The sequence below is a fragment of the Podarcis melisellensis genome (assembly GCF_964234715.1).
Source record: "Podarcis melisellensis genome assembly, chromosome: 10".
NCBI lineage: Eukaryota > Metazoa > Chordata > Lepidosauria > Squamata > Lacertidae > Podarcis > Podarcis melisellensis.
The window spans coordinates 4,484,855-4,508,112 of NC_138542.1; the positions used below are offsets into that span (position 1 = coordinate 4,484,855).

Here is a 23,258-nt window from a genome sequence, read left to right on the forward strand (position 1 = left end):
CCTCTGATTACCCCACATAGAGAATCCACCAGACACTCCTCTGGAGGAGGGGCTAAGCCTGGCAAGACGTCCAGAGCCAAAGAAATGTATTGACTTGATAGCTAGAGGATTTTAGTACTCAGGAGGAGGGGAAAGCCAGAGATGGATTGGGTATGCTTTAGGGCCCAAAAGATGATCAGGAAACAGGATTGGCAAAATGTGAAATTGAAAGAAGCTGAAATTAACAGATTCACCCAGCTTCTAGGAGTCACAGGAAAGAATTGAGGGCAGGATGGGGTCAAAAAAGGACAAACTACCCCAAGAAGGAGCATAACGTGCCCCACACCAGAGGTACTACTTCTCCCCTAAAACCCCAAACACCCCAACCCGTTAATACTTATTTTGTACACTAGAAAAACTCATGTGTGTACTGCTCTGGTAAATCTACAAAATGGGATGGAACAGGCCTGTATTTGAATGCCTGCACATTGATATGGAACAGAAACAGGTGGGTCCATCCGTTCCTTAGTTAACAGCAATTTTGTTAGAGTAATGGCACCTGTGCTTTCAAAGTGAAAACTTTTTAAATGATTTTGGTGACACCACAAACCGATGATGAGAACCCTGTAAGGTGGAATCCAGTGCTTGAAACTTGTTCTTCGAAGCAGGTTTTTTTAAAAGAGCAAAAACTGACAGTCTTTCTGTTTCATGTTAACTATTAGGCATGCCAAATATTTCAAGCAAACTTTCATTACCTTTACAAAGCAAGATAACATGATGAGACAAGACCCTCTCCCATGTTTTACTTGAACTTGGTCAACTTTCCCATTTGGCTATAATTTTTGAAAGTGAAACACTCCCTCTCTGGAGATAATTTAGACTCCTTTCCTCAGGGGAAATACCTTACACAGTTCCAGGATGATAGATTCCTGTTACTGTTGCATGAAAAGGGTTTTTCGCTCACCCAAGGACCTTCGAAATGGTCTGCCAGAATCTTTTAAAACTGCCAGCTTGAATGTTTCTCATCAAGAACATTCAAATTAGTTGACACAGCTCGATTCATCCGAAATGGATTGTCCAAACCACCTTGTAGATCCCCCCCTCCCCACAATTCAATACTAGCTACCTGCAGCTCTGAGAAACTAGATCTGATAGGACAAAAATCAAGGAAGGTGTGCATTTTGAGTGAATGCCCTAAGCTTGTAGTCTTAGGCAGGTCATGCGGGAAGGAAAGGACTAAAGCTGGGGTGGGGAACCTGTGGCCCTCCAGATAGTTGGGAGTACAGGAACAATGTTTGCAATAAGCTACCTGAACCAGTGGGACGTGGGTGGTGCTGTGGGTTAAACCACAGAGCCTAGAACATGCCGATCAGAAGGTCGGTGGTTCGAATCCCTGCAACGGGGTAAGCTCCCACTGCTCAGTCCCAGCTCCTGCCAACCTAGCAGTTCGAAAGCACGTCAAAGTGCAAGTAGATAAATAGGGACGGTAGACGGCGTTTCTGTGCGCTACTCTGGTTCGCCAGAAGCAGCTTAGTCATGCTGGCCACATGACCTGGAAGCTGTACGCTGGCTCCCTCGGCCAATAAAGTGAGATGAGCGCCACAACCCCAGAGTCGGTCACGACTGGACCTAATGGTCATGGGTCCCTTTACTTGAACCAGTAGGGGGCTATAGACAGAAAAGCAACCTGTTCTTTATCCTCACTGATAAGTAATTGCTCGGTGGTAAATTGATTATGCCATTTCAGGCTTTCCTTCCTTCCTGCTGCTTCTCCAACCTCAGCCAGAGTCAGTATGAGTTAGCATGTGGTGTTGTTAACTTCTTGACTCCATCTTGCAAAACCTTTATTCAGAATGGCTTTGTTTGCCATGAATAATAAATCTTAAGTTTTCTTTATCCTTTCAACCAGTGGTCTCACTAGACCAGTGGTGGCCAAACTCCAGATGTTTTGAGACTACCACTCCCATCACCCCTAGCTAACACAACCAGTGGTCGGGGTGATGGGAACTGTAGTCCCAAAACATCTGGAGGGCCGAGTTTGGCCACCACTGCACCAGACTATTTCTCTCTGCACAGCCCTGCAATATATTTACCCAGCTCCAACACAGGTATTGTTGGGACTCCAACTCCCATCAGCCCCAGTCTGTTCAGGAATGATGGAAGCTATAGTCCAGTGAATTCCCAGCCCCAACACTAAAGAAAAGCTTCAGGGAGAAGAACTATGGTGAAAAGGAAGAGCTACCAGGAGGGTATTAATTACCTAATTAATCTTAATATTTCAGCACCATCATACTGCAAAGTTTATGTATATAGGCAAAGTAGATAATATACTGAATGCCTGTATATACATTTAACATTTATTATTTTTTTGTCATTTAAATTGTGTGTGTGTTTGTGCAGTAAAGCAGCAGCAGCAATTCCTGGTGCCAACAGCGGCTTCCCTCCCTCCCTTGTCAAATCACAACTTATGAGCAGGGGTGATTTTCTTTGAAATATGCCTGACCCCATCATTGCAGGCCTTTAAGTGGACCCTAAAGACCCATTTGTTTACAAGGGCCTCTTCCTAAATCAGGATTTTATTGGGTGGCTGTGTAAATGCAGTGCTGAGGTAGTTTATAATTATTTATTTGGTTTTAATGTTCTTACTGGGTTGACTGTGATCAGTGCCGTTGCTGATTCTTGTCCATGAATTGTATCCTTACGGTGGTTTATAGTTTTGGATTTGTTGTTGATTTTTATATTGTGAATTTATACATTGGATTCCGCCTTGGGAAGGAAAGCTCTAAGAGGTGGCCTGCAACTATTGTAATAAAACCAATAAATCTCTAGGTAGCATTGCGAGACATCCCTTTCTGAAACCTCAGACAGCTGTTGTCAGTCAGCAGAGACCAGGGGTCACCAACATGGTTGCTCTCTGAGATGCTCTCTGATGTGTCAGGCCACAACTCCCAACATCCCTGCCCATTGGCCATGCGAGCTGGTGCTGGTGGGAGCTGACATCCAGTCGCATGTGGAGAGCACCATTTTGGCTCCTCCTCGGGTAGGCTGGGTGGTTCAATTATCTTTTTCATACAAACCAGCTTCCTTCTCACCATCTTCATGCCTTGCTTGTCCTAGCTCAGAGGTAGCTGGCAACCCAGTAGAATGCTGGACTAGATTGTGCCTACAGAGGCAGACTTAGGTAATATGTGCAAGGACAAAATCTGCCAGCCTCCTCCTCCAGTGATGGCAGAACAAGCTGATTGGTGCAAGCAAATTGGGGTGCATGCTCTGTGCCATCCACTGCTCAGCAATCCAAAATGTCCCAAATAAAAGGGATTGTCTGGGGGAGGGTCCGGTCAGTGCAGGAGCGCCCAGGGGCAAGCAGGAGGGCTGGCTACTCACCACTGCCCTCTCCTCCCTCAGCTCGGCACCAAGGAACCAGTCACACTACCCTAAATCCACCTCTGGTCCCTAGGTTGTTTCAGGAAGGTATTACTCCTGCTCTTCTGCTTCTGGGGCAAGGATCCTAACTTTCCCAAGTGCAGGGTATACCTCAGAATGAGAAAGGAGAGCCGCAACAAAGGAAGCACGAAGACAAATTAATCCACCAAGCCACAAATGGCGAATGCAATATCAGAAGCAATATCAGAAGCATTCCTGGATAGGAATTAAAAAGTGATAGAAACGCAAGACTCACTTAAGTCATTACGGGGTCATGAGATGCCAGCATCGCTTATGCGCAGGGGGAGGAATTAATAAATATGTTGGACTTCCGAGGCAATGGCAACTTCATTCCAGCTATCTTTTGGTTTAATAAGATTTGCCACGAGTGGGTGCACTTGCATGGTTTTGTTCTCCCCTGATGCATCCAAAAAAACGACATTATGCATGACCTGGTGGTTACAAGCCTTAGCTAATTGACACTGTTTTCCTCCTCAGTGTTTTACTACTGTAGTTGTAATTGAGCTTGTAGCCGCATGGTTGGAAAGCATAAGCTGAAGGCGTGTTGTACATACATAGCAATCCTTCAATTTTGGAAATCACTTTGCCAGCAATTGCTAAACATCCCAAGACTGTTAAAGTTAGATGAGCATTTCCATTTGTTTCCCCCGCCCTCAAGAACTCATCAGCTGGAAAATCCATAGAAGGCAAAAGTCTGCATGGGCTGGAAATGTTTTTAATGAATTTGTATGCCTAATGTATTGAACAGGTGGCATGAAGCATGTCATAATGTAGAATGGTTTGTCTTTGTGCCTTTCCTACAAGGAACATATGGTAATGTACATAGCTTCTTTCTCACTGAAGGTCACAACAACTTTGGGTTATGACTCCATGTGTGGTGAAGGGCAAAAAGGAGCCCCAGTCATGGTGCAGAAGCTGACCAGAATGGCAGCTGGACCTTATTTTAATGTTGGTGATATGGTAGTGGCCTTCGCTGGATCTGACAGCAGCAGGTACTTATGGCGTTGAGCGCCCCACGACACACAACTCTGTCCCCCAAAAGAATAATACAGTCAAGGTGCTGCTGCTTCTTTCTGCCACCTGGAGTGGTTGCTTCATGCTGCCTAATACTAAAGCTGGCCCTGAGTTCTCTCTTAGTTGCCTACTTTGCCTACTTCAGAGCACTGACGCCCAGTGAGGTTTATGCATGATAACCAGAAGTGTTTTTTATTTTATTTTATTTTATTTATTTTATTTTAAAAGCTGCATTTAATTGGAACCTCCCTTCCACTGCTCTTCTATTCTTCCAGAAGTGTTTTTTAATCATACATGCACATATTGCACTGGTGTACTTTGAGGACTTTGCAGTTTTGTTCCCTACTGACTAATCTCTGCAATTATATCGGGATCAAGGGAGGGGCTTTCAAATCAGGGAATGATGCAACTTCCAGCTGGGTTTGACCCTAAGCAATTTTATTTCTAGATATTAACTGTTACACCACAAGGTCGGTGCCTTTGGTGAATCATTCCCTTTCTCCTGCTAAGAGCATCACTTTTTGAGTCCATAAGATGGCTCAGTATTTTGATGAATCCTGTGGGCCTTATGTTTTGATAACTCTAGTTTATCCCTTTGCAGGAAATGACTGGAGAATGTTTACAAATAAATAATATATAATTGGCCTTTGAGTGAGCATTTTTAGTTGCAATATCTGCTTTTAATTTTTTTTGTTAATTATCTATATATTAGCAGTAGGCAGCAACCACAAGAGTTGTCTTATATCTCTCCCGACCAAAGAACTGTGGCAAGAGAAACTGATGGACTATGCGGTATTGGCGAAACTGACACTAATAATAATAATAATAATAATAATAATAATAATAATAATAATAAATTTTATTTATATCCCGCCCTCCCCAGCCGAAGCCGGGCTCAGGGCGGCTAACAACAATCAAATAATTCCACATTCTAAAAACATTTCATTATAAAAATTAATTAAAATCAAATTGATGGCAACCATTAAGCAGAATTCTGTGCAGATTGCCAGAGGAGGGAGTCAGGCTGCGCCCTGACCAAAGGCCTGGTGGAACAGCTCTGTCTTGCAGGCCCTGCGGAAAGATGTCAAGTCCCGCAGGGCCCTAGTCTCTTGTGACAGTGTTCCACCAGATCGGAGCCACAGCCGAAAAAGCCCTGGCTCTAGTTGAGGCCAGCCTAACCTCTCTGTGGCCTGGGACCTTCGGGATGTTTTTATTTGCAGACCATAGGTTCCTCTGTGGGACATACCAGGAGAGGCGGTCCCATAGGTACGAGGGTCCTAGGCTGTATAGGGCTTTAAAGGTTAAAACAGCACCTTAAACCTGATCCTGTACTCCACCAGGAGCCAGTGCAGCTGGTATAGCACCGGATGAATGTGATCTCGCAGTGAAGACCCCGTAAGGAGTCTCACTGCGGCATTCTGCACCCGCTGGAGTTTCTGGGTCAGTCTCAAGGGCAGCCCCACGTAGAGCCAGTTACAATAATCCAGTCTGGAGGTGACCATCGCGTGGATCACAGTGGCTAGGTCAGGGCGAGAGAGATAAGAAGCCAACTGCTTAGCTTGGCGGAGATGAAAAAATGCCGCCTTTGTTGTAGCTGTAATCTGTGCCTCCATAGAGAGGGAGGTATCAAAGATTACACCCAAACTCTCAATGGACGGTGCTGGCACTAATTGCACCCCCGCAAGAGATGGGAGTTGCCCCCTCAGTCCCATATCATCCCGTCCCAGCCAGAGGACCTCTGTCTTCGAAGGATTTAACTTCAACCGGCTCCCACGTAACCATCCAGCCACAGCTTCCAAGCATCTGATCAGTGTGTCTGGGGCCGAGTCAGGATGGCCATCCATCAACAGATAGAGTTGGGTGTCATCAGCATACTGATGGCAGCCCAGTCCAAAACTCCGGACAAGCTGGGTGAGGGGACGCATAAAGATGTTAAAAAGCATCGGGGAGAGTATCGCTCCCTGAGGCACTCCACACACCAATGAGTGGCGCAATGACAATTCCCCCCCAAGCACCATGCTCTGTCCCCGACCAGAGAGAAATGAGCGCAGCCATTGAAGGACTGTGCCTTGGATCCCCACGTTGGCAAGGCGGTGGTCCAGGAGTTCGTGATCGACCATGTTGAAGGCTGCTGACAGGTCTAAAAGAATCAGCAGCCCCGACTCGCCTCGATCCAGCTGCCTGCGGAGATCGTCTGTTAGGGCGACCAGAGCCGTCTCGGTCCCATGACCAGCGCGGAAGCCGGACTGGAATGGATCCAGAGCTGATGTTTCATCCGGAAACCTGCCAAGCTGTTCAGCAACCGCTCTCTCAATCACCTTACCCAGGAATGGAAGATTCGAAACCGGGCGGTATGTGATAAGGACAACTGTGACTTTAAAGAAGAATGGGAACCTTTTACAAAGTACTTAAAGAAACAACAAAATTAACTGGACTCCTTGGCAGGTTTTGAATAAACATGCACAAATTTATTATGGGTAACATACAGATAGATAAATTAAGGCTCTTTACAATTTAATAATATGCAGAGATAAACATGTGCTGAAAAACCAGAGAGAGGAGCTGAGAGAAGTCTCTGGAGAGGTGAGTGGGAGGGTGGGTTATTTCTTTTTTCTGGGGAGGGGGGAGGGGAAAATAGGGGGGAATAAAAAATTGAGGATGATATGTGTTGGATAAAATGTTATGTTGAAAATTTCAATTTAAAAAATTATTAAGAAAAAAGATTTGTCTTATATCTGTGGGATTCACATCTCCTCTGAGTCAATTGACTGTTCTGGGTCTCCATCTGATTTCTTAAATCTGAAGCTCTGTTGACCACAATGGGCATGTCAAGATGGCTCTGCCTTTTGTTTTCCCTTTTACGCTAGTGGTTGAAATTATCAGGCAAAGGTATTCCTTAAGAGTGGGTTAAAACTGCCAAATTTCTGGCAGATCACCCAAGGATTTTCATGCAGGGGACATTTTTCTTTTTTCTTTTTTTTTTTTAAGAAAGAGTCTCTGTTTCCCTCCCTGCCAGAGTTGGACACAAATTGCAGCCATAGTCACCCCTTCTGTGAAGATGAAGTCTTCTAAATTTCAGAAAGATAGCTATAGCATTTCTCCTTCAAGGGCAGACATTACCTGTGCCTCTCTCTGTGTGAATAGAAATCCTATTCCCTCCCTTAATATTTTGGGTAATCAGTTTGAAACTGAGGGCATGAAGGAGGTGCCCCTGGGTGAGAAATCTGGCAAAGTTCAGACAAATAGGATTAAGTGCTATTGTGTTAAGTTATTTTACCTTCATTATAAAAATTGAGAGGAAAAGTCAGCTTCCCCCCCTCACCAGCTGCCATTACCCTTTGTGAATATAAAAGAAAGAGGGGCATGACTTTGATCTGTTTGTTCAGGAAAATAATGGCTGGGAAAGAAGCAGACCATCTCAATTGTCTGACTACCACTTATGCCCTGCTCTTGCAGCCAAAACGTGGAGGAGAATGATAATCCACATGAAGAACTCTGCTTATTTACTTCAAATTCTCTCCTCCAAATCACTGTGATTGGATCACACTGGGAAAATAATTCACTCATATTAAAAGGTAGACCTGTGCTACTGCAATGTGCTCTATGTGGGGCTACCTTTGAAGGTGACTCGGAAACTACAACTAATCCAGAATGCGGCAGCTAGACTGGTGACTGGGAGTGGCTGCCAAGACCACATAACACCGGTCCTGAAAGACCTGCATTGGATCCCAGTACATTTCCGAGCACAATTCAAAGTGTTGGTACTGACCTTGAAAGCCCTAAATGGCCTCGGCCCAGTATACCTGAAGGAACATCTCCACCCCCATCATTCAGTCCAGACATTGAGGTCCAGCTCCGAGGGCCTTCTGGCAGTTCCCTCCCTGTGAGAAATGAGGTTATAGGGAACCAGGCAGAGGGCCTTCTCAGTAGTGGCACCCACCCTGTGGAATGCTCTCCCAACAGAAGTCAGGGGAAAAAACAATTATCTGACTTTTAGAAGACATCTGAAGGCATCCCTGTTTAGGGAAGTTTTTAATGTTTGATGTTCTATTGTGCTTTTAATTCTGTTGGGAGCAGCCCATAGTGGCTCGGGAAACCCAGCCAGATGGGCAGGGTATAAATTATCATCATCATCATCACCATCCCCCATCTATCCATTCTACAGCCAGTCCTCCTTGATCTCAGTCATCTTAGGTTCATTTCTCAGAAAAGGGGGGCAGGTTGGGTGTTTACTCTGAAGACTGAGGACTTCCTGGTCTGCCTCAACACACCTTGCTAACAGTCTGATTCTAGAATGTGAAAGCCTGCTCCATAGCTACAGAATTTGCTTCATTATTTAGGATACACACTGCCAATGTGCAGCCTTACCATACATCAGGGGTAGTCAATGTGGCAACCTCCAGCGCTTTTGGGCCCCAGCCTCCATCTGTCACAGCTTGCATGACAGGGTTGGTGGAATGTAGAGGGCTCTGTGTTGGCTACTCCTGCTATATATGAAAGCCTTCTGCTTAATAGATGGATTCTCCTGAAATGCTGAACTGTGGCTAGTGAATTGGGTTACTGGGAGATCATCTGCCTTGGAGGATCATGTAAATGTTGCAGTCTCTTAATACAGTCCATTCATTTTAATGTTTTCTGTTTATTTATGTCAACACTTGCCTCAGTGTTTACTATTCCTCCCATCACTTGTGGATCATTAAAGGGTACTGAAATACCAAGTTGTGCTTTAATAGCTAAAACTCACTCTTCTCCCTGCCTCAACCTCATGTCACCAGCACACACATTTTCATACACCAAACCTGCACAAAAAAACCACCACTTCCTGTGGCCAACAAATGGGATCTCCAAGTCAAGGCAAGTTTTTCCTCCCTGTAAAAATGAACAATAAATATATATTATTGTGATTCTCACACAGGCTGTGCTGTCTCTCTCTCCGCTTCAACAGCTTGCTACTGGAGAGTTGACCCAGAAAGATAATTTCCACCCACTTTCTGAGTCAGGTTGTTTAATGAGCAGGCTGGAATGTGTAGCATTTGCACATTATGAGCTATAATCCTGTTACGCATTTTGCACCTTCTCACTATTTCTCCTCAGCTATCTAACACTTTGGGAATGTTTCCCTGTTCTTTCTCATTTTTACCAGCAACCCATAGAATCCGGGTGGTAATGTTTCACACAACTGTAGAGGGGAGGGCCATCTGTGGAGGGGAGCATGGGCAAAAGAACCAGAAGGACAATGTGGAGAAGGGGGGAGGGAAACCAAGGCCCTTTCACACTGTGTGGTCCCCCCACACTGCTCCTTTTTTGATGTTCAATATGGAGTAAAATGTATCTACATGGTTGTGGCAAATTCCACTTTGCAATGTGTGGTGATGATGGATATTCATCAAGGGAGTGGCTACAGCCGAAGCACCTGAGAAGCGTTGCTGGGTAAACACCATTGGAAGTTAAAGCCATAAGTGACTCCTTTGCCATAGTCACCTTCCACAAGTGTGAAAAGGAAGCTGTGGGGAAGGGCTGTGGCTCAGTGGTAGAGCTCTGGCTTGGCATGTGGAAGGTCCCAGGTTCAATCCCTGGAATCTCCTGGCAGGTCTAGAAGAGATCCCTGTCTGAAACCCCAGAGAGCCACTGCAAGTCAGTGTGGACACTACTGAGCTAGACAATCCAATGGTCCAACTTGGGATAAGGCAGTGTGATGGCTTGGGATTCGGATTCGGAAGCTGAACCTGAGGAATCCCAGCCTGCACAGGATTCCCCGCCTCCAGAACCAGCTGAGCCGGGTCTGGGGCATGAGCCTGAAGGGTCCTCACCTGTGCTGGATCCTCAGGTGCAGGCACCAGCTGAGTCTGCTCTGGCTCCTGAGGGGGTGGAGGACCCATTGCCTGGAGGTGCTCCACTCTCAGCCCCATCAGGGGAAGCTGAGGTTGTCTCTGGTTCTGGTAACCCTCCAGCCTCTCCTGACCTGCAGAGGCTCAGGGCAGAGAGGCAGAGGGAACTAGGTTCCCGCAGGAGGAGTGCTCACCTCCAGGCAGGCCAGGAGAGGTGAGTCACCTGAGGACCGGGCCACCCTATGCCTCGGGGCAGATAAAAGCCAGCCAGCCCCAGTCCTAAGTTGCGGGAGCAACTTTGTTGGTTGTCAGTTCCTGCCTGAACCCTGTCCTGCTACCCTGCCGGAGCTCCTGACCTCACCCAACTACCTGCCCTGCATCCAGCTTCAACTTTTACAGACTGCCTTCATATTGCACCTTCGACCTCAGACTGGACTTGGACCTCCCCTCTTGGTTAGCACACGGGACCAGCACAGGCAGCTTCCTATGTTCTTTGCTATGTTACCTTCTCTGTCTTTCAACCAGGACCTTGAATTGAAGGGAGCAATGGTTCAAATCTCAGGTGACTTATGAACTCACAGAGCAAAGCAATCCAAACACTGTCAGGAATTTGGATGAGAAGAAGTGGTCCTTCTTCCCAGTTTTGCCTGATTGCACCTGGCTCTGCAGGCAGGGGGACTGAGGTCCCTGCTGTGCTCCTTGAAAGCATGGATGTGCAGAAGCCATCACCACCAGCAGCTAGTATAAACCCCCATCTTGGAAGTGGGGAGGGGACAGAGTCAGGACTGCCAAGGATCCGCTGGAGTCTAAGCCAGCCCAGCAATGCGCAAGCTGCAGCAGGGCCTCTTTGCTGTGTCAGGTGTGGAGCTTCCACACCAAAAGCACCTGCTTTTTCCTGGCCAGAGTGAGGCCTGGGGCTGTGGATGCAGTAGGGGCTTCACCACTCTGGTAAGCTTTGCTGCTGCCCAGCTGGGTTTAGCACTTTATCCTCAGCAGAGGTATGGAGCTCCTCCCAGCAATTTCCCCTCTCTCTGACTTTAGGAGAAGCCAGTTATTATGCTTTCAAAGAAAGACTTTTGATGGATAAACCTGGATAAACTTGATTAGTGCTGCTTTTCATTTTGCAAGGTACGAAGTACGTAAAGGTTGATACAAAACCTAATGAAACAGTTTTATCTTTTAAATAAATATAGTGATGTTAAGTTGTTGAAGGTATTTATGCAAGCTGCCTTGCAAAATCCACTGGGTTTGAAAGGTGAGCTATAAATCATGGGCCTTATCCTGTTCCTATGGCACATGTCATAGCCATCTCTGCTCCACCTGAGGAAGATTCCTACTGCCAACTCCCACTCTCTGCCAGCATTCTTCTTAAAAGTAAGGAATTATGACTGAAGGATAAATAAGTATACTTTAGAAAGTTCATTTTCCTTTTGCATTTCATACCTCCCAGTATTTCACAGGTGAAAATGGAGACACTTGTGCAACGGGGGCTTGCCCTGATAAACAGGGACAGATGGAGTGTTTGGCATTTCATTGTTTCCATGCTGCCTGGTATTAGCTAATTGCATCTATGTACCAGCAGGGGGAGGATTTAACCCACTAACTATTCTGACCACATAGATATTAGCATCTCTTCAGAAGAGCATAATGCAGTCAGAGCGGTGAAACTGTAAAAAATGATTCTACTAGATCACTGTAAAGAAAAGTAAGAGAGAATCTTTGTCACATCTTATATTCTGGTACTCTTCCAGAGATTCCAAAGCATAAACGGAAGAGATGTTAATCGATCTAGAACAAAGGGTTTCTTTATAGCTGTTAGAAACTAATTTGCAGGTTGTTCACAGGAGTTGATACAACTTGATCTCCCTGTGTTCTGCCCTGCACACAAATGAGAGACTAGTTCAAGAGTGGTGGACACACCAGGGCATGAGATGGGTTAAATATTTATTCATTCCTTTTATTTCATAAAATGTATATACCTGCTTGATTGTAAATGAAATATACCTGCTTGATTGTAAATGAAAGTGGTTTACAAAAGGAATATGACCATGTGTGGGTACAACATAGCAGAGTTTGACCTGGCATAGTGCAAGGATATGGCTATTGGCCAGCCCACCTGCTAACTAACTGATGTCTCACCCCCTGTCCACAAGCTGGGCACCAAGATGGAGCTGCCAGGCTTACAGGCCCATCATCGTCAGCCCAATCTGTCAGCCCCACCAGCAACCTGGGTGCTGAAGTCATAGCCTAGGAGGAGAGCACAGGGATAAAGTTCTTCCTTTGCTGCCAGGCTCTGTCCCCGATTGGCTCTGATGGGGCAAGAGGCTGACATGTGCCTAAGTATCACCTTTTACTGGGACCTGATTCCTCCTTTCCGGCTCACAGCATGGGCAGCACAGAAGAGCCTGCTGCAGAGATGGCAGTGAGCTGGGGCTTTGTAAGCAACTCATCTGAAGATCAATCAAAACCTCCCCGGGCACCATGCACACAAAGGTATGCACCAGTGCAATGTTCACTGAAGTGAACAGGGAGCACCTACTTCTTCCTGAATTGTCTCATTGGAACAGGCAGGAGAGGTACCATCAGAATGTTGAGAGGGGCAGGAATGTAATGGCCTTTTCTCCAGGGCAAAGGCACTCCAAGTGCTAAATCCCAGTAGGAACAGCAGCAGGGAAAAGTGTATCTCAAAACACAGCAAAGTGGCATTCTGATGTCCTCTCCCTTTTCTTCCTAGCTGCATCTTTGAAAATCCCTGGTTTCACAATGGCATGCTGGGTTGTGCTGCAAAATCCAAACTTTCCCACTCTTTAGCAGGCATTTCACTGATAACAGAAGTGCCTCTCTTCTCTTTTCTTTTTGGGACAATTAGGGGTAGAGGGTGTGGAGCAATTAATCTTCTGCTGATGGCCTTTTTCATTTGCAGCTATTGATATAATCACTCGTATTCCACCCCACCCCCCTTGCACCTTTGTGTAGTTCATTGGTGTGAGTGGACAGACATCCATCTTACTGATGTATTTTCCTAATATTGTCCAATGCAGGAGAGAATGCTCTGGCTTACCTTTGTCCCGGCGCCACAGTGCATCTTCAAGAATGGATTAAATCCCTCACTTTTCACAGTGAATTATTGTTCAAACACAGCCAGCCTCAGTCGCTAAACAGCCTGGACCAAAGTTCCTGTGTGGCACATATTTATTTCATCCCATTGTTCAAACTCGACGCATTATTCTGCCAAAGTTAAAGCTTTCTTTTCTTTTCTTTTCTTTTCTTTTCTTTTCAACACATTTATTTAATATTAAAACAAATAATAACATTATGTTCCCCACAAAATCAAGAATTACACCACAGCCTTGTCCAGTGCCATAATACCACAGCACAATCTCTCCAATCCTCAATCCCCCATCGCTGTCATGCTGGTGCTCAGCAAATACCCTCAATCGACACCCAACTACCGATCTGCTTTACTAGACTTAAAAAAAATAAAATCACTGCTTTCACTTGGAGAATTACACACATCCATACTTTTTCCAGTTACAGTTGGTTAGAGTTCAAAGTGCTTAACCTTAGCAGGCCTGTGCCTTTAATTTTTTTATTTCTTCTTTTCTAAATTGTATACAGATATTTTGTTTCTTGTCAGGATAATGCTTGCATTTTGCCTTAATGACCTGTTTGCTAAAGTATGGCAACATATGGAAACAAACAATTTGAGCTAAGAAAAAATGGCCTGGTTTTTGCTTCCTTGCCTGTAATCCATTAGTCTTTCCCCTCATATCTCTGTCTTTCCTCAGCTTCATATATATCATTCTGTTGCATGCTCTGCACCTTCTCTCTCTCTCTCTCCCCACCCCATCCGCTGTGATTTCTCTCTATAGGTTCCCTTCTTTCTGGGATTCTTCCCTCACCATCAATCTATTGCCTTCTCGTTTGTGAGAGGAAGGTTTAACACCAGCCAGACTGACAATTGCCCCTTCTCACATACGGTAATCAAAACTTTGCTGGTTGCTTTGTGCCCTCTGTCATTAGGCTGAGAAGACCATGCAACATCTCAGCCAACCAGTGAGTTGGTTCTGATGATATCTACTCCCTTAACCAGTCCAATGTCTGAAGTGCACAAGCTTCTCCCCCTCATCCCAGCTCCCCATACCTGCATATACATGAGGGTGGATGATAGGATTGCCTCGGCTACGTGCAGAAATCACACAGAATCCCAAAACTGATTTTCAAGAAATCAACCAAGTGATCCCACACAATTTTTACAAGCGTAAAAGTCAGTTGGATCGTCTGTCCCAAAGTGTACACAGGTGGGGGTGTTGCACCAGGTGTGCATAATGAAACTGCATGCATTCATTTATTCACACATTGGGTTGTGTGTGTGCTCGTGCATGCGTGCGTGCGGTGTTGAACATAACAAAAAAGCAACCTGGTATCAGATACCTCACTGCCACAATGTCTTGTGGTTATAAAATATTTTTGTCTCTCAGCTGCCTGCTAGGAAAACTGATATCATTTCGAGTGTAAACTGCATTGGTTTATCAAAAAGATTCTGTCATAAAATATGATCCATACAGCATCATATGCACACTCAATTAAGAGTGATTTAAGATTTATACAAGTGTTGAAATAGAATCCTCAGATACCATTATGTTTAGTTTCATACACAGCACCTACTGCTAGCTCTAAATCAGTCTAAAGATTATAAATAAACACATAGACACAAGAAAGAAAGAAAGAAAGAAAGAAAGAAAGAAAGAAAGAAAGAAAGAAAGAAAGAAAGAAAGAAAGAAATTTCTCTCTCTCCAAACATGTGTGCATGTGTGTATGGTATGTTTTGTTCATGGTGATTACGAAGGACCCAGGAAGGGTTCCCAGGAACGGTTGAAAAAGTGATACTTAGTAATCTGTCACTGGTTTTCTTCTTGAGGGACAGTAAAACAATTAAGCATTAAAGAAAGTCACTTTTGTGTCCCAGACACATTTTGGCTCCCAGTACCAGTGATGCAATCCTGCTTTGTATTTATAAAGAAGTTATTCCAATAAGTACAGACGGAACGTCATCCCTAAAAACTCCTGATAGAATAGGAGTTCCTAATGAAAAAGAAGTCTCAGATGAAAGGATGGCGACCTTTGCATATATCAAGGGGCTGATTTGTCATTCTGTAATTTACACCTTAGTGTGGGATTTTCAAATTACAAATGTTTCGTTTACAGACCATTAAAGAAAATAGCAGCTTCCTCTTTCCCCTAAACCTATTGTGAACTATTTGGTTTTAAGATGAGTGTTTCCAGATTTTGTTTCATTGTTGTGCTTCTTTCCCATTTCAAATGGTTCAGCTTTTGCCTGAGTCATCCTTTGCAACAGAATTTCAGGCTGCACTTCTTTTTTAATTCTTTACCTCGGTCCTATATACCTGAAGGAGCGTCTCCACCCCCATTGTTCAGCCCGGAAACTGAGATCCAGTTCCAAGGGCTTTCTGGTGGTTCCCTCATTGCGAGAAGGAACCAGGCAGAGGGCCTTCTCGGTAGTGGCACCCACCCTGTGGAACACCATCCCATCAGATGTCAAGGAAATAAACAGCTGTCTTATTTTTAAAAGACATCTGAAGGCAGCCCTGTTTAGGGAAGTTTTTAATATTTAATGCTGTATTGTTTTTAACACTCGATTGGGAGCCGCCCAGAGTGGCTGGGGAAACTCAGCCAGATGGGCAGGGTATAAAATTATTATTATTATTATTATTATTATTATTATTATTATTATTATTGGAAACAAGTCCCATTAAACTTAATGGGGCTTACATCTGAGTAGATACCTATAGGTTTTCACTGTATGCATCTGAAAAATGCAGCCCCAAGATCAGGAAAAGTGTTGAATTGGGGATGGGTAGGAAGGGGGCAGGTATTTTGACATTTAAAGGTAAAGGGACCCATGTCCACTTGTGGCTGACTCTGGGGTTGCGGCGCTCCTCTCACTTTATTGGCCGAGCAAGCTGGCGTAAGCTTTCGGGTCATGTGGCCAGCATGACTAAGCCGCTTCTGGCGAACCAGAGCAGCGCACGGAAACACCGTTTACCTTCCCGCCGGAGCAGTACCTATTTCTCTACTTGCACTTTGTGCTTTCGAACTGCTAAGTTGGCAGGAGCAGGGACCGAGCAACAGGAGCTCACCCCGTTGCAGGGATTCAAACCGCCAACCTTCCGATCAGCAAGCCCTAGGCTCTGTGTTTCAGACCACAGCCCCACCCGCGTCCCTCCATTTTGACATTTATGGCTCAACTTTTCTGCTCCAGACACTAGTCTTACTGGAAGGGAAAAGGAGAACAGATGGGGGGGCGGGGGGGGAGAGAACAATAACATGGAAGATGAGAATCAACAGCAACAAAACAAAGGAAAAATAGTAGGAGGGATGGGAAAGGATTAGTCAAACATTTTCATCATGGGTTTGCTAATGTGCTGATTTTAGCAGTGTTAGACATATGAGCGATAGCTTGTAAGGCATTGTATGCAAGGTAGGAATGGTGGCATCTGTTGATTTCAGTTTCTGTTCATTTCTGAGTTTCCCAGTCTTATGTTTGATTCATCCCATTATAATTCCATGCATACCCTCCAAAAAAGTTTTGCATGAATATTCATATGGATTTTCATGCTCATTTTTTAATTTTGAACATAGTTTTCCCTAGCAGAAAGATGCAATATTGGCTTTCAATATTTGATAGACTGTAAACAGTTAAGAATGCAACCCTAGGGTCTTGGGGATGGCATTCCAGAGACCACAGGAAGCTTCCCTATTACAGTTGCAGAAAGCGCCATCAGCCTTTGTTCTGCCATGGGTGCTCTGGCAGCAGTAATGGCAGAAAGAGGGTGTACTAGGGCAGATCAGGAGGAGCTTGGGATCTTCTGGATCCAGGGACCTTTGGTTCTTTTGACACACCCATGGAATGAGGGAGCGATTGCGATGGCACAAGAGCACTTTTTTCCCTGGTGCCATTGGGCCTGTCCTCTCACTTAAAAAAAAAAAAAAGAGTGTGCACCCAACTCACAGAACACCAGTCCCACAGATTCCCACAGACTACCTCAGATTATCTTGTGGGGGACTTGCGTGAGGTAAAACTTAATAATTAGGAGTCTCAGGTGGGATTTGTTCAAATTAACAATAACAGTTTTATTTAACAAGAAAGCTTATGACATGGGTGGATAAAACTTAGGATACTTCAGATTACAATGTTATTTCACTTCAAGGTTTTCTCAGTTGTTTCACACTTAATACTTTGGTTCTTAACAGGGTGGTACTTTCAGTCTGTTACACACCCCTTAGACAGCCCTACTCCTGAAGTATTTCCAGGTAACAGACCCAAGGGATCTCTGGTTTGGGAGTCTTCTCTTACTAGAAGAATCTCTCCCCTCCTGACTGGAATGAGACCTAAGTAGACTGTCTCTTTACAACTTCTACTTCTCCTGTCTCAACCTCAGACTCCCAGATAATTCCTGGCCTAATTATTTTTACAGGACACCACAACACTGTCCTTCACACTAAGCTCAGAGACTCCTTTCTCTAGCATGTGATATATTCCTCAGAGTGGATGTTTCTGTTGTTGTTTAGTCGTTTAGTCGTGTCCGACTCTTGGTGACCCCCTGGACCAGAGCACGCCAGGCACTCCTGTCTTCCATTGCCTCCTACAGTTTGGTCAAACTCATGCTGGTAGCTTCGAGAACACCGTCCAACCATCACATCCTCTGTCGTCCCCTTCTTCTTGTGCCCTCCATCTTTCCCAACATCAGGGTCTTCTCCAGGGAGTCTTCTCTTCTCCTGAGGTGGCCAAAGTCTTGGAGCCTCAGCTTCAGGATCTGTCCTTCCAGTGAGCACTCGGGGCTGATTTCCTTCAGAATGGAGAGGTTTGATCTTCTTGCTCAGAGACTCCTTTCTCTAGCTTGTGATATATTCCTCAGAGTGGATATTTCTACCCAGAACCAACTCTCACTCCCTGTCTTCCTACCTATCCTTCCAACTTCAATCTCAACCTGCTCCAAAACCTCCTCCTAACACTCCCTCCAAAACTCACTCCCTATCTTTCCAAATCCTCTCCTTTTCAACTCCCCCTCCTGGAACCTCGGCCAATCAGAGGCTGCTGTACATTAACCCTTTTCTGGCATGGGGAAAAGAGAAATAAAATACTTGGGGACCCAACCTGCCCCAGCAAAAACAAACTTTTCCGTCACAGAGGTACACCCGCTCTGGAGCCACGAACGATGAAGGGAGAATGTGTGAAGGAGGATGTCTCCCATTCACCCAGACAAAAAAAAAAAAAAAAAAAAAAAAGATTATGGTAAAGGGGGAAATATGACTCTCCATCCTCAGAACAATAGATTTGATTTTTTCCCTGAACCTTGAATTACTTCTCTCTCACCAACATCCCCATAGGATTGCTCTGCACATGGTTTATAGTAACTGACATGCAACAGACTTCATGCGTGACAACAATTATCAGTAGAAGAGAAATAGTTTTTTCAAAGTTGTGTGGATTTGACAGTTCACATACAATAGTATGCAGCACTTGTCAGTATTCAGTTGTTCACATGCAGTAGCTTTTGGTATCTGGCAACATTGATAAGTGCCATTTAATGGTTAGCTTATGTGATTTTTACATTTCAGGCCTGGCTAAACAATCAGAAGATGTGTCTAAAGCATTCAACTTTCAAAGGCTGAGGCAAAATGTGTGTGTGTGTGTACACCCTCCCCCTCCATTCTCAACTGAAAACTTCACAGTTGAGTGGAAAAGTTGGAAAGTTCTGCACATTTTTTGAAATATTTTAGTACTAGAGTTGTGCAACCCTCCACCCTGTAGTCCTAAGTGGTAAAAACCAGTTTAAGGAATTGTTTTACAACATTATGAGCTGCGTGTCAAGACTGTGCCAAGATCTGAGCCATTGCAATGTATTTGAGTGGCATCTTACATATACAGCAATCACATAAGGTCTTGGTAGCCCACAGAAACTGGAATGGAAATAATTTGTGACCTTCTGCTAAAGCGATACCTCAAGAATATTCTCTCTCTTATTATGCTCCATCTCTGCATCTAGCTACATGGGTAGTTAGATCATCTTTTGTTGAGCTGAATTTTTTCAGAAAACTTTTTTTTTTAAGGAAAATTGCTGAGATTTCTCTTCTTCTGACCCTTTATAAACTTTTCTCTAAATATACACCAACTTTTTTTCTTCTTTGTGGAAGCTCTGATTTCCCACAGTTGCTACTGCTACCACCTGCACTGTCCTTTGGCGAAAGAGAGAAGCTGTCACTATCACTTCCGATGGTGAATGTCACCCCCTGCCCCAATAAACATTTTGAGGAATTTCTCCTCTCTCTGAAGAAATTCAGAGATATGGTCCCCTCTGTTTCTCTGGCCGCAAATAGGATGGAGAATGAACTGAAGGAATGGAAAGCTCTGATTCTGAAATAAACTATAGAAATTATCCTAGTTAAACTGGAGTTCAGGAAGAGTGGAATGTGGGGCAGAGTGAACCAGGAGAGAAAGAAAGGAAATACACACGGAAAATTCTATCTGTATTTTTAAGAAACTTCTGCAGAATCAATTGCAAGCAAGGCACACCTCTCATTTTTAGAAGTACTGAAGTCAGCCTGTTTCCATTTTTCCACAGACAGAAACGTCTAGCCAAATACCTGAGAAACATTCGTTTACAGCCAAGAATATCCCAGACTGGTTTGGCAAACACCTCAAAGCCTGTCAAAGTGTATATTTCAAAACATCAGATGCTGATAACCAGGAAACCTGTTAACCCCCTCCCCACTTTTAATGTCAAGTGAAAGTTCTGTGGGACCCGTATTTCATCCAGATATCAACAGCTGAAGGCACCTTCTTCAATTGTCATGTGTCTGACCATAACATTTGTAACAAAAAAGAAGGAAGGAAGAAAGTAATATTTTATTGAACAACATCATCGATGAAGTAAATCTGTCTGTTAGACGCAAGTTCATAAAGCATTTCTAAGAAGTCACAGTAGGAATTTATTGTTTCATGTTCCCAGAGCATAAGGAAGGACCAAGAGGGTGTTTTCCCTTGTGAGGGAACTGCCCTGGAGGCTTTTGGTGTCTTTGTCATATCTGTTTATTTACCTAGCTACAGGTAGGTAGCCATGTTGGTCTGCCGTAGTCGAAACAAAATAAAAAGAAAAATCCTTCCAGTAGCACCTTAGAGACCAACTTAGTTTGTTATTGGTATGAGCTTGCATGCACACGACTTAGTTGGTCTCTAAGGTGCTACTGGAAGGATTTTTCTTTTTATTTTTTTTATTTACCGATTTACATATAAGAAATAGACAGACACTCAAGCTAGAGAAGCTGTCTTGCTGCCACAGAAGGCAATGGACCTGTATATCCTTCTTCTCTCTTGCCTGGTAATGTCTGGAACAGGCTTGTGGAGCTTGTGGTCATCCAGATGTTTTTGGATTCCAATTGTCATCAGCCCTGGCCGGAATGGCCAATTTCAAGGAAGACCAGTCCAACCATATCTGGAAGACCACAGGTTCCTTATCCTTGGTTTTGAACTGCAAAGAGTGTGATTTGACAAATGTCAGCCACACCTTTTGCAGTCAGGCTGATGGGAGTTGTAGTCCAGAACGTCTGGAGGTCAACTGGTTTGGCAAAGGCCATATCCCATGTGGGTTTGTGGTTTGTTTTTTTGGTGGGGGTTGCTGCTGAGAAAAACACTGTACAATGACGTCACCTCACGCCACAGAGGTGCAGTGGATATACTGCACTGGGACTTTGACTGGCGAGGCCAAGATTCAAGCTGTCACTCAGCCATGAAGGTTGCAGCATGGCCTAGGCCAGCCACCATCTTCCAGGTACAAGGTCGCTGTGAGGTGAAAATAGGGACCAATATGTCCCTGAACAATGTGGGTGAAGGGCCAGTTTTTTAAAAAATGCTTTGAAAAATAAGTAGTGGTGTGGTTATGTCCCGCTTGGACTACTGCAATGCACTCTACGTGGGGCTACCTTTGAAGGTGACTCGGAAACTACAACTAATCCAGAATGCAGCAGCTAGACTGGCAACTGGGGGCGGCCGCCAAGACCATGTAACACCGGTCTTGAAAGACCTACATTGGCTCCAGTACGTTTCCGAGCACAATTCAAAGTGTTGGTGCTGACCTTTAAAGCCCTAAATGGCCTCGGTCCAGTATACCTGAAGGAGCGTCTCCACCCCCATCGTTCTGCCCGGACACTGAGGTCCAGCCCCAAGGGCCTTCTGGCGGTTCCCTCATTGCGAGAAGCGAAGCTACAGGGAACCAGGCAGAGGGCCTTCTCGGTAGTGGCGCCCGCCCTGTGGAACGCCCTTCCAGCAGATGTCAAAGCGATAAACAACTACCTGACATTCAGAAGACATCTTAAGGCAGCCCTGTTCAGGGAAGTTTTTAACGTGTGATATTTTACTGTATTTTTGGTTTCTATGGAAGCCGCCCAGAATGGCTGGGGAGGCCCAGCCAGATGGGCGGCGTATAAATAATAAATTATTATTATTATTATTATTATTATTATTATTATTATTCAATGCTAGGAGACGGAGACATGGTGCTGCCTTATACTGAGACAGACAACTTCTCTGTCCAGCTCAGAATCATCTACACTGAGTGGCAGCATCTCGCCAGTGTCTCAAACGGTATGTTCTGGAGATGTGAAGGACTGCACCTGGGACCTCTTTCTTGCAAAACAGATGTTCTCACACTGAGCCCTTCCCTCTGGTTCCACCCTTGTAGAGACAAAAGGGGTGTTTATATTGGGGTGGGCAGAGTTGTGTAGATTTCAGGGCAGGCTTTAGACTTTGCCAAAGCAGGACATCAAGGAGAGATAGAGACAAAGTCAAGATTTAACAAAGGACTGGGACACTGAGGTTTAAATGGCAAAGACCACATATTTAGAACGGGCTTTCTGTAATTATGCTCTTTTTCATAGTCACAATAACTGCAGTTGTTTTCGTTCAGTTTTTATTAATTTGGAGCAAATCGTCAGTCATTTTTATTAAATAAAGGAATGTGTTTCTCTGGCATAGAAACCTAATACACAGAGGCTGACTTCAATGTTTCTAACACCAAGAAGAGAGTGGGCAAGACTCATCTGTCCCCAAAAGGTGCCGGCATATCTGGTGCGATCAGGATGAAACATTTAGATTTTAGACTCTTTCAGTTCCTCATGCATGATACATATTGTAGGTTGTCTTTCTGTTTGGTTATTTATGATGACATGAATAACTATTCTGCCATTTCTGGGATTTTGAATACTCAGATCACATTTTATTTTTTGAAAAAATAAGAACTAGGCACCAACCATATATTTTTAAGCGTTAAAGAACTTTCTCAGCATGGGACTGGTCTGAACTTTCCTTGCCCCTACCCATGTTTAACAACTATAAGAACATTTTTACTGCGATAAAGAGAAAATCAATATATTTCCCCGGGTGAAGTAACTTTTCTTTCTGTCAAGGTTGCTATGCAGGGGGAAAAGGCTTTGTTTACAGAGAACCAGCGTGTGGATTATTCGTCATGTGGACTATTGCTGTCATCTCCATTTGACCATTTGGCCTGACCTTTGACCTTTGACCTCTCTTGTTGCTTCCTATATTTGTGTCAGTTTTGGTCTTTCGCTTGCTTGACCTCTGGGCTCATAAATTAGGGGAGGTCAGGAAAGTAATCAAGGAACTAATTGTGCGGTTCAACTTAGTTCAAGTGGGCGAGTTGTGTGCAGTGCAACACCACCTGCGAGCAGGAATCCCTCCAGTCCTGTGCAAACCTGAGAAAGCTGTTTGGTCAAGCACCCAGATTGAAAATGTAACTAATGGAAAGCTAAATGGATCACTTGTTGATAAAAACTCACAGGAAGAAGAGCTTGTGTCTCAGATGCTGAAATAATAATAATAATAGGATTAACCATAGTGCAACTAAAATGTCATCTAATTTAACATGGAATAATTCACACCCTACTGCTGCTACA

General features: G+C 44.4%; 1 long non-coding RNA gene across 1 annotated transcript in view; it reads right to left on the reverse strand.

Moving 5' to 3' along the window:
- Nucleotides 1-5,278: 5,278 nt before the first annotated feature.
- LOC309379085 overlaps nucleotides 5,279-23,258 on the reverse strand; it is a 267,561-nt gene continuing 249,581 nt past the window's right edge. The window contains exon 2 of the long non-coding RNA XR_014172358.1: nucleotides 5,279-5,956. This is a non-coding gene — a long non-coding RNA (uncharacterized lncRNA). The remainder of the gene's footprint in view (nucleotides 5,957-23,258) is intronic.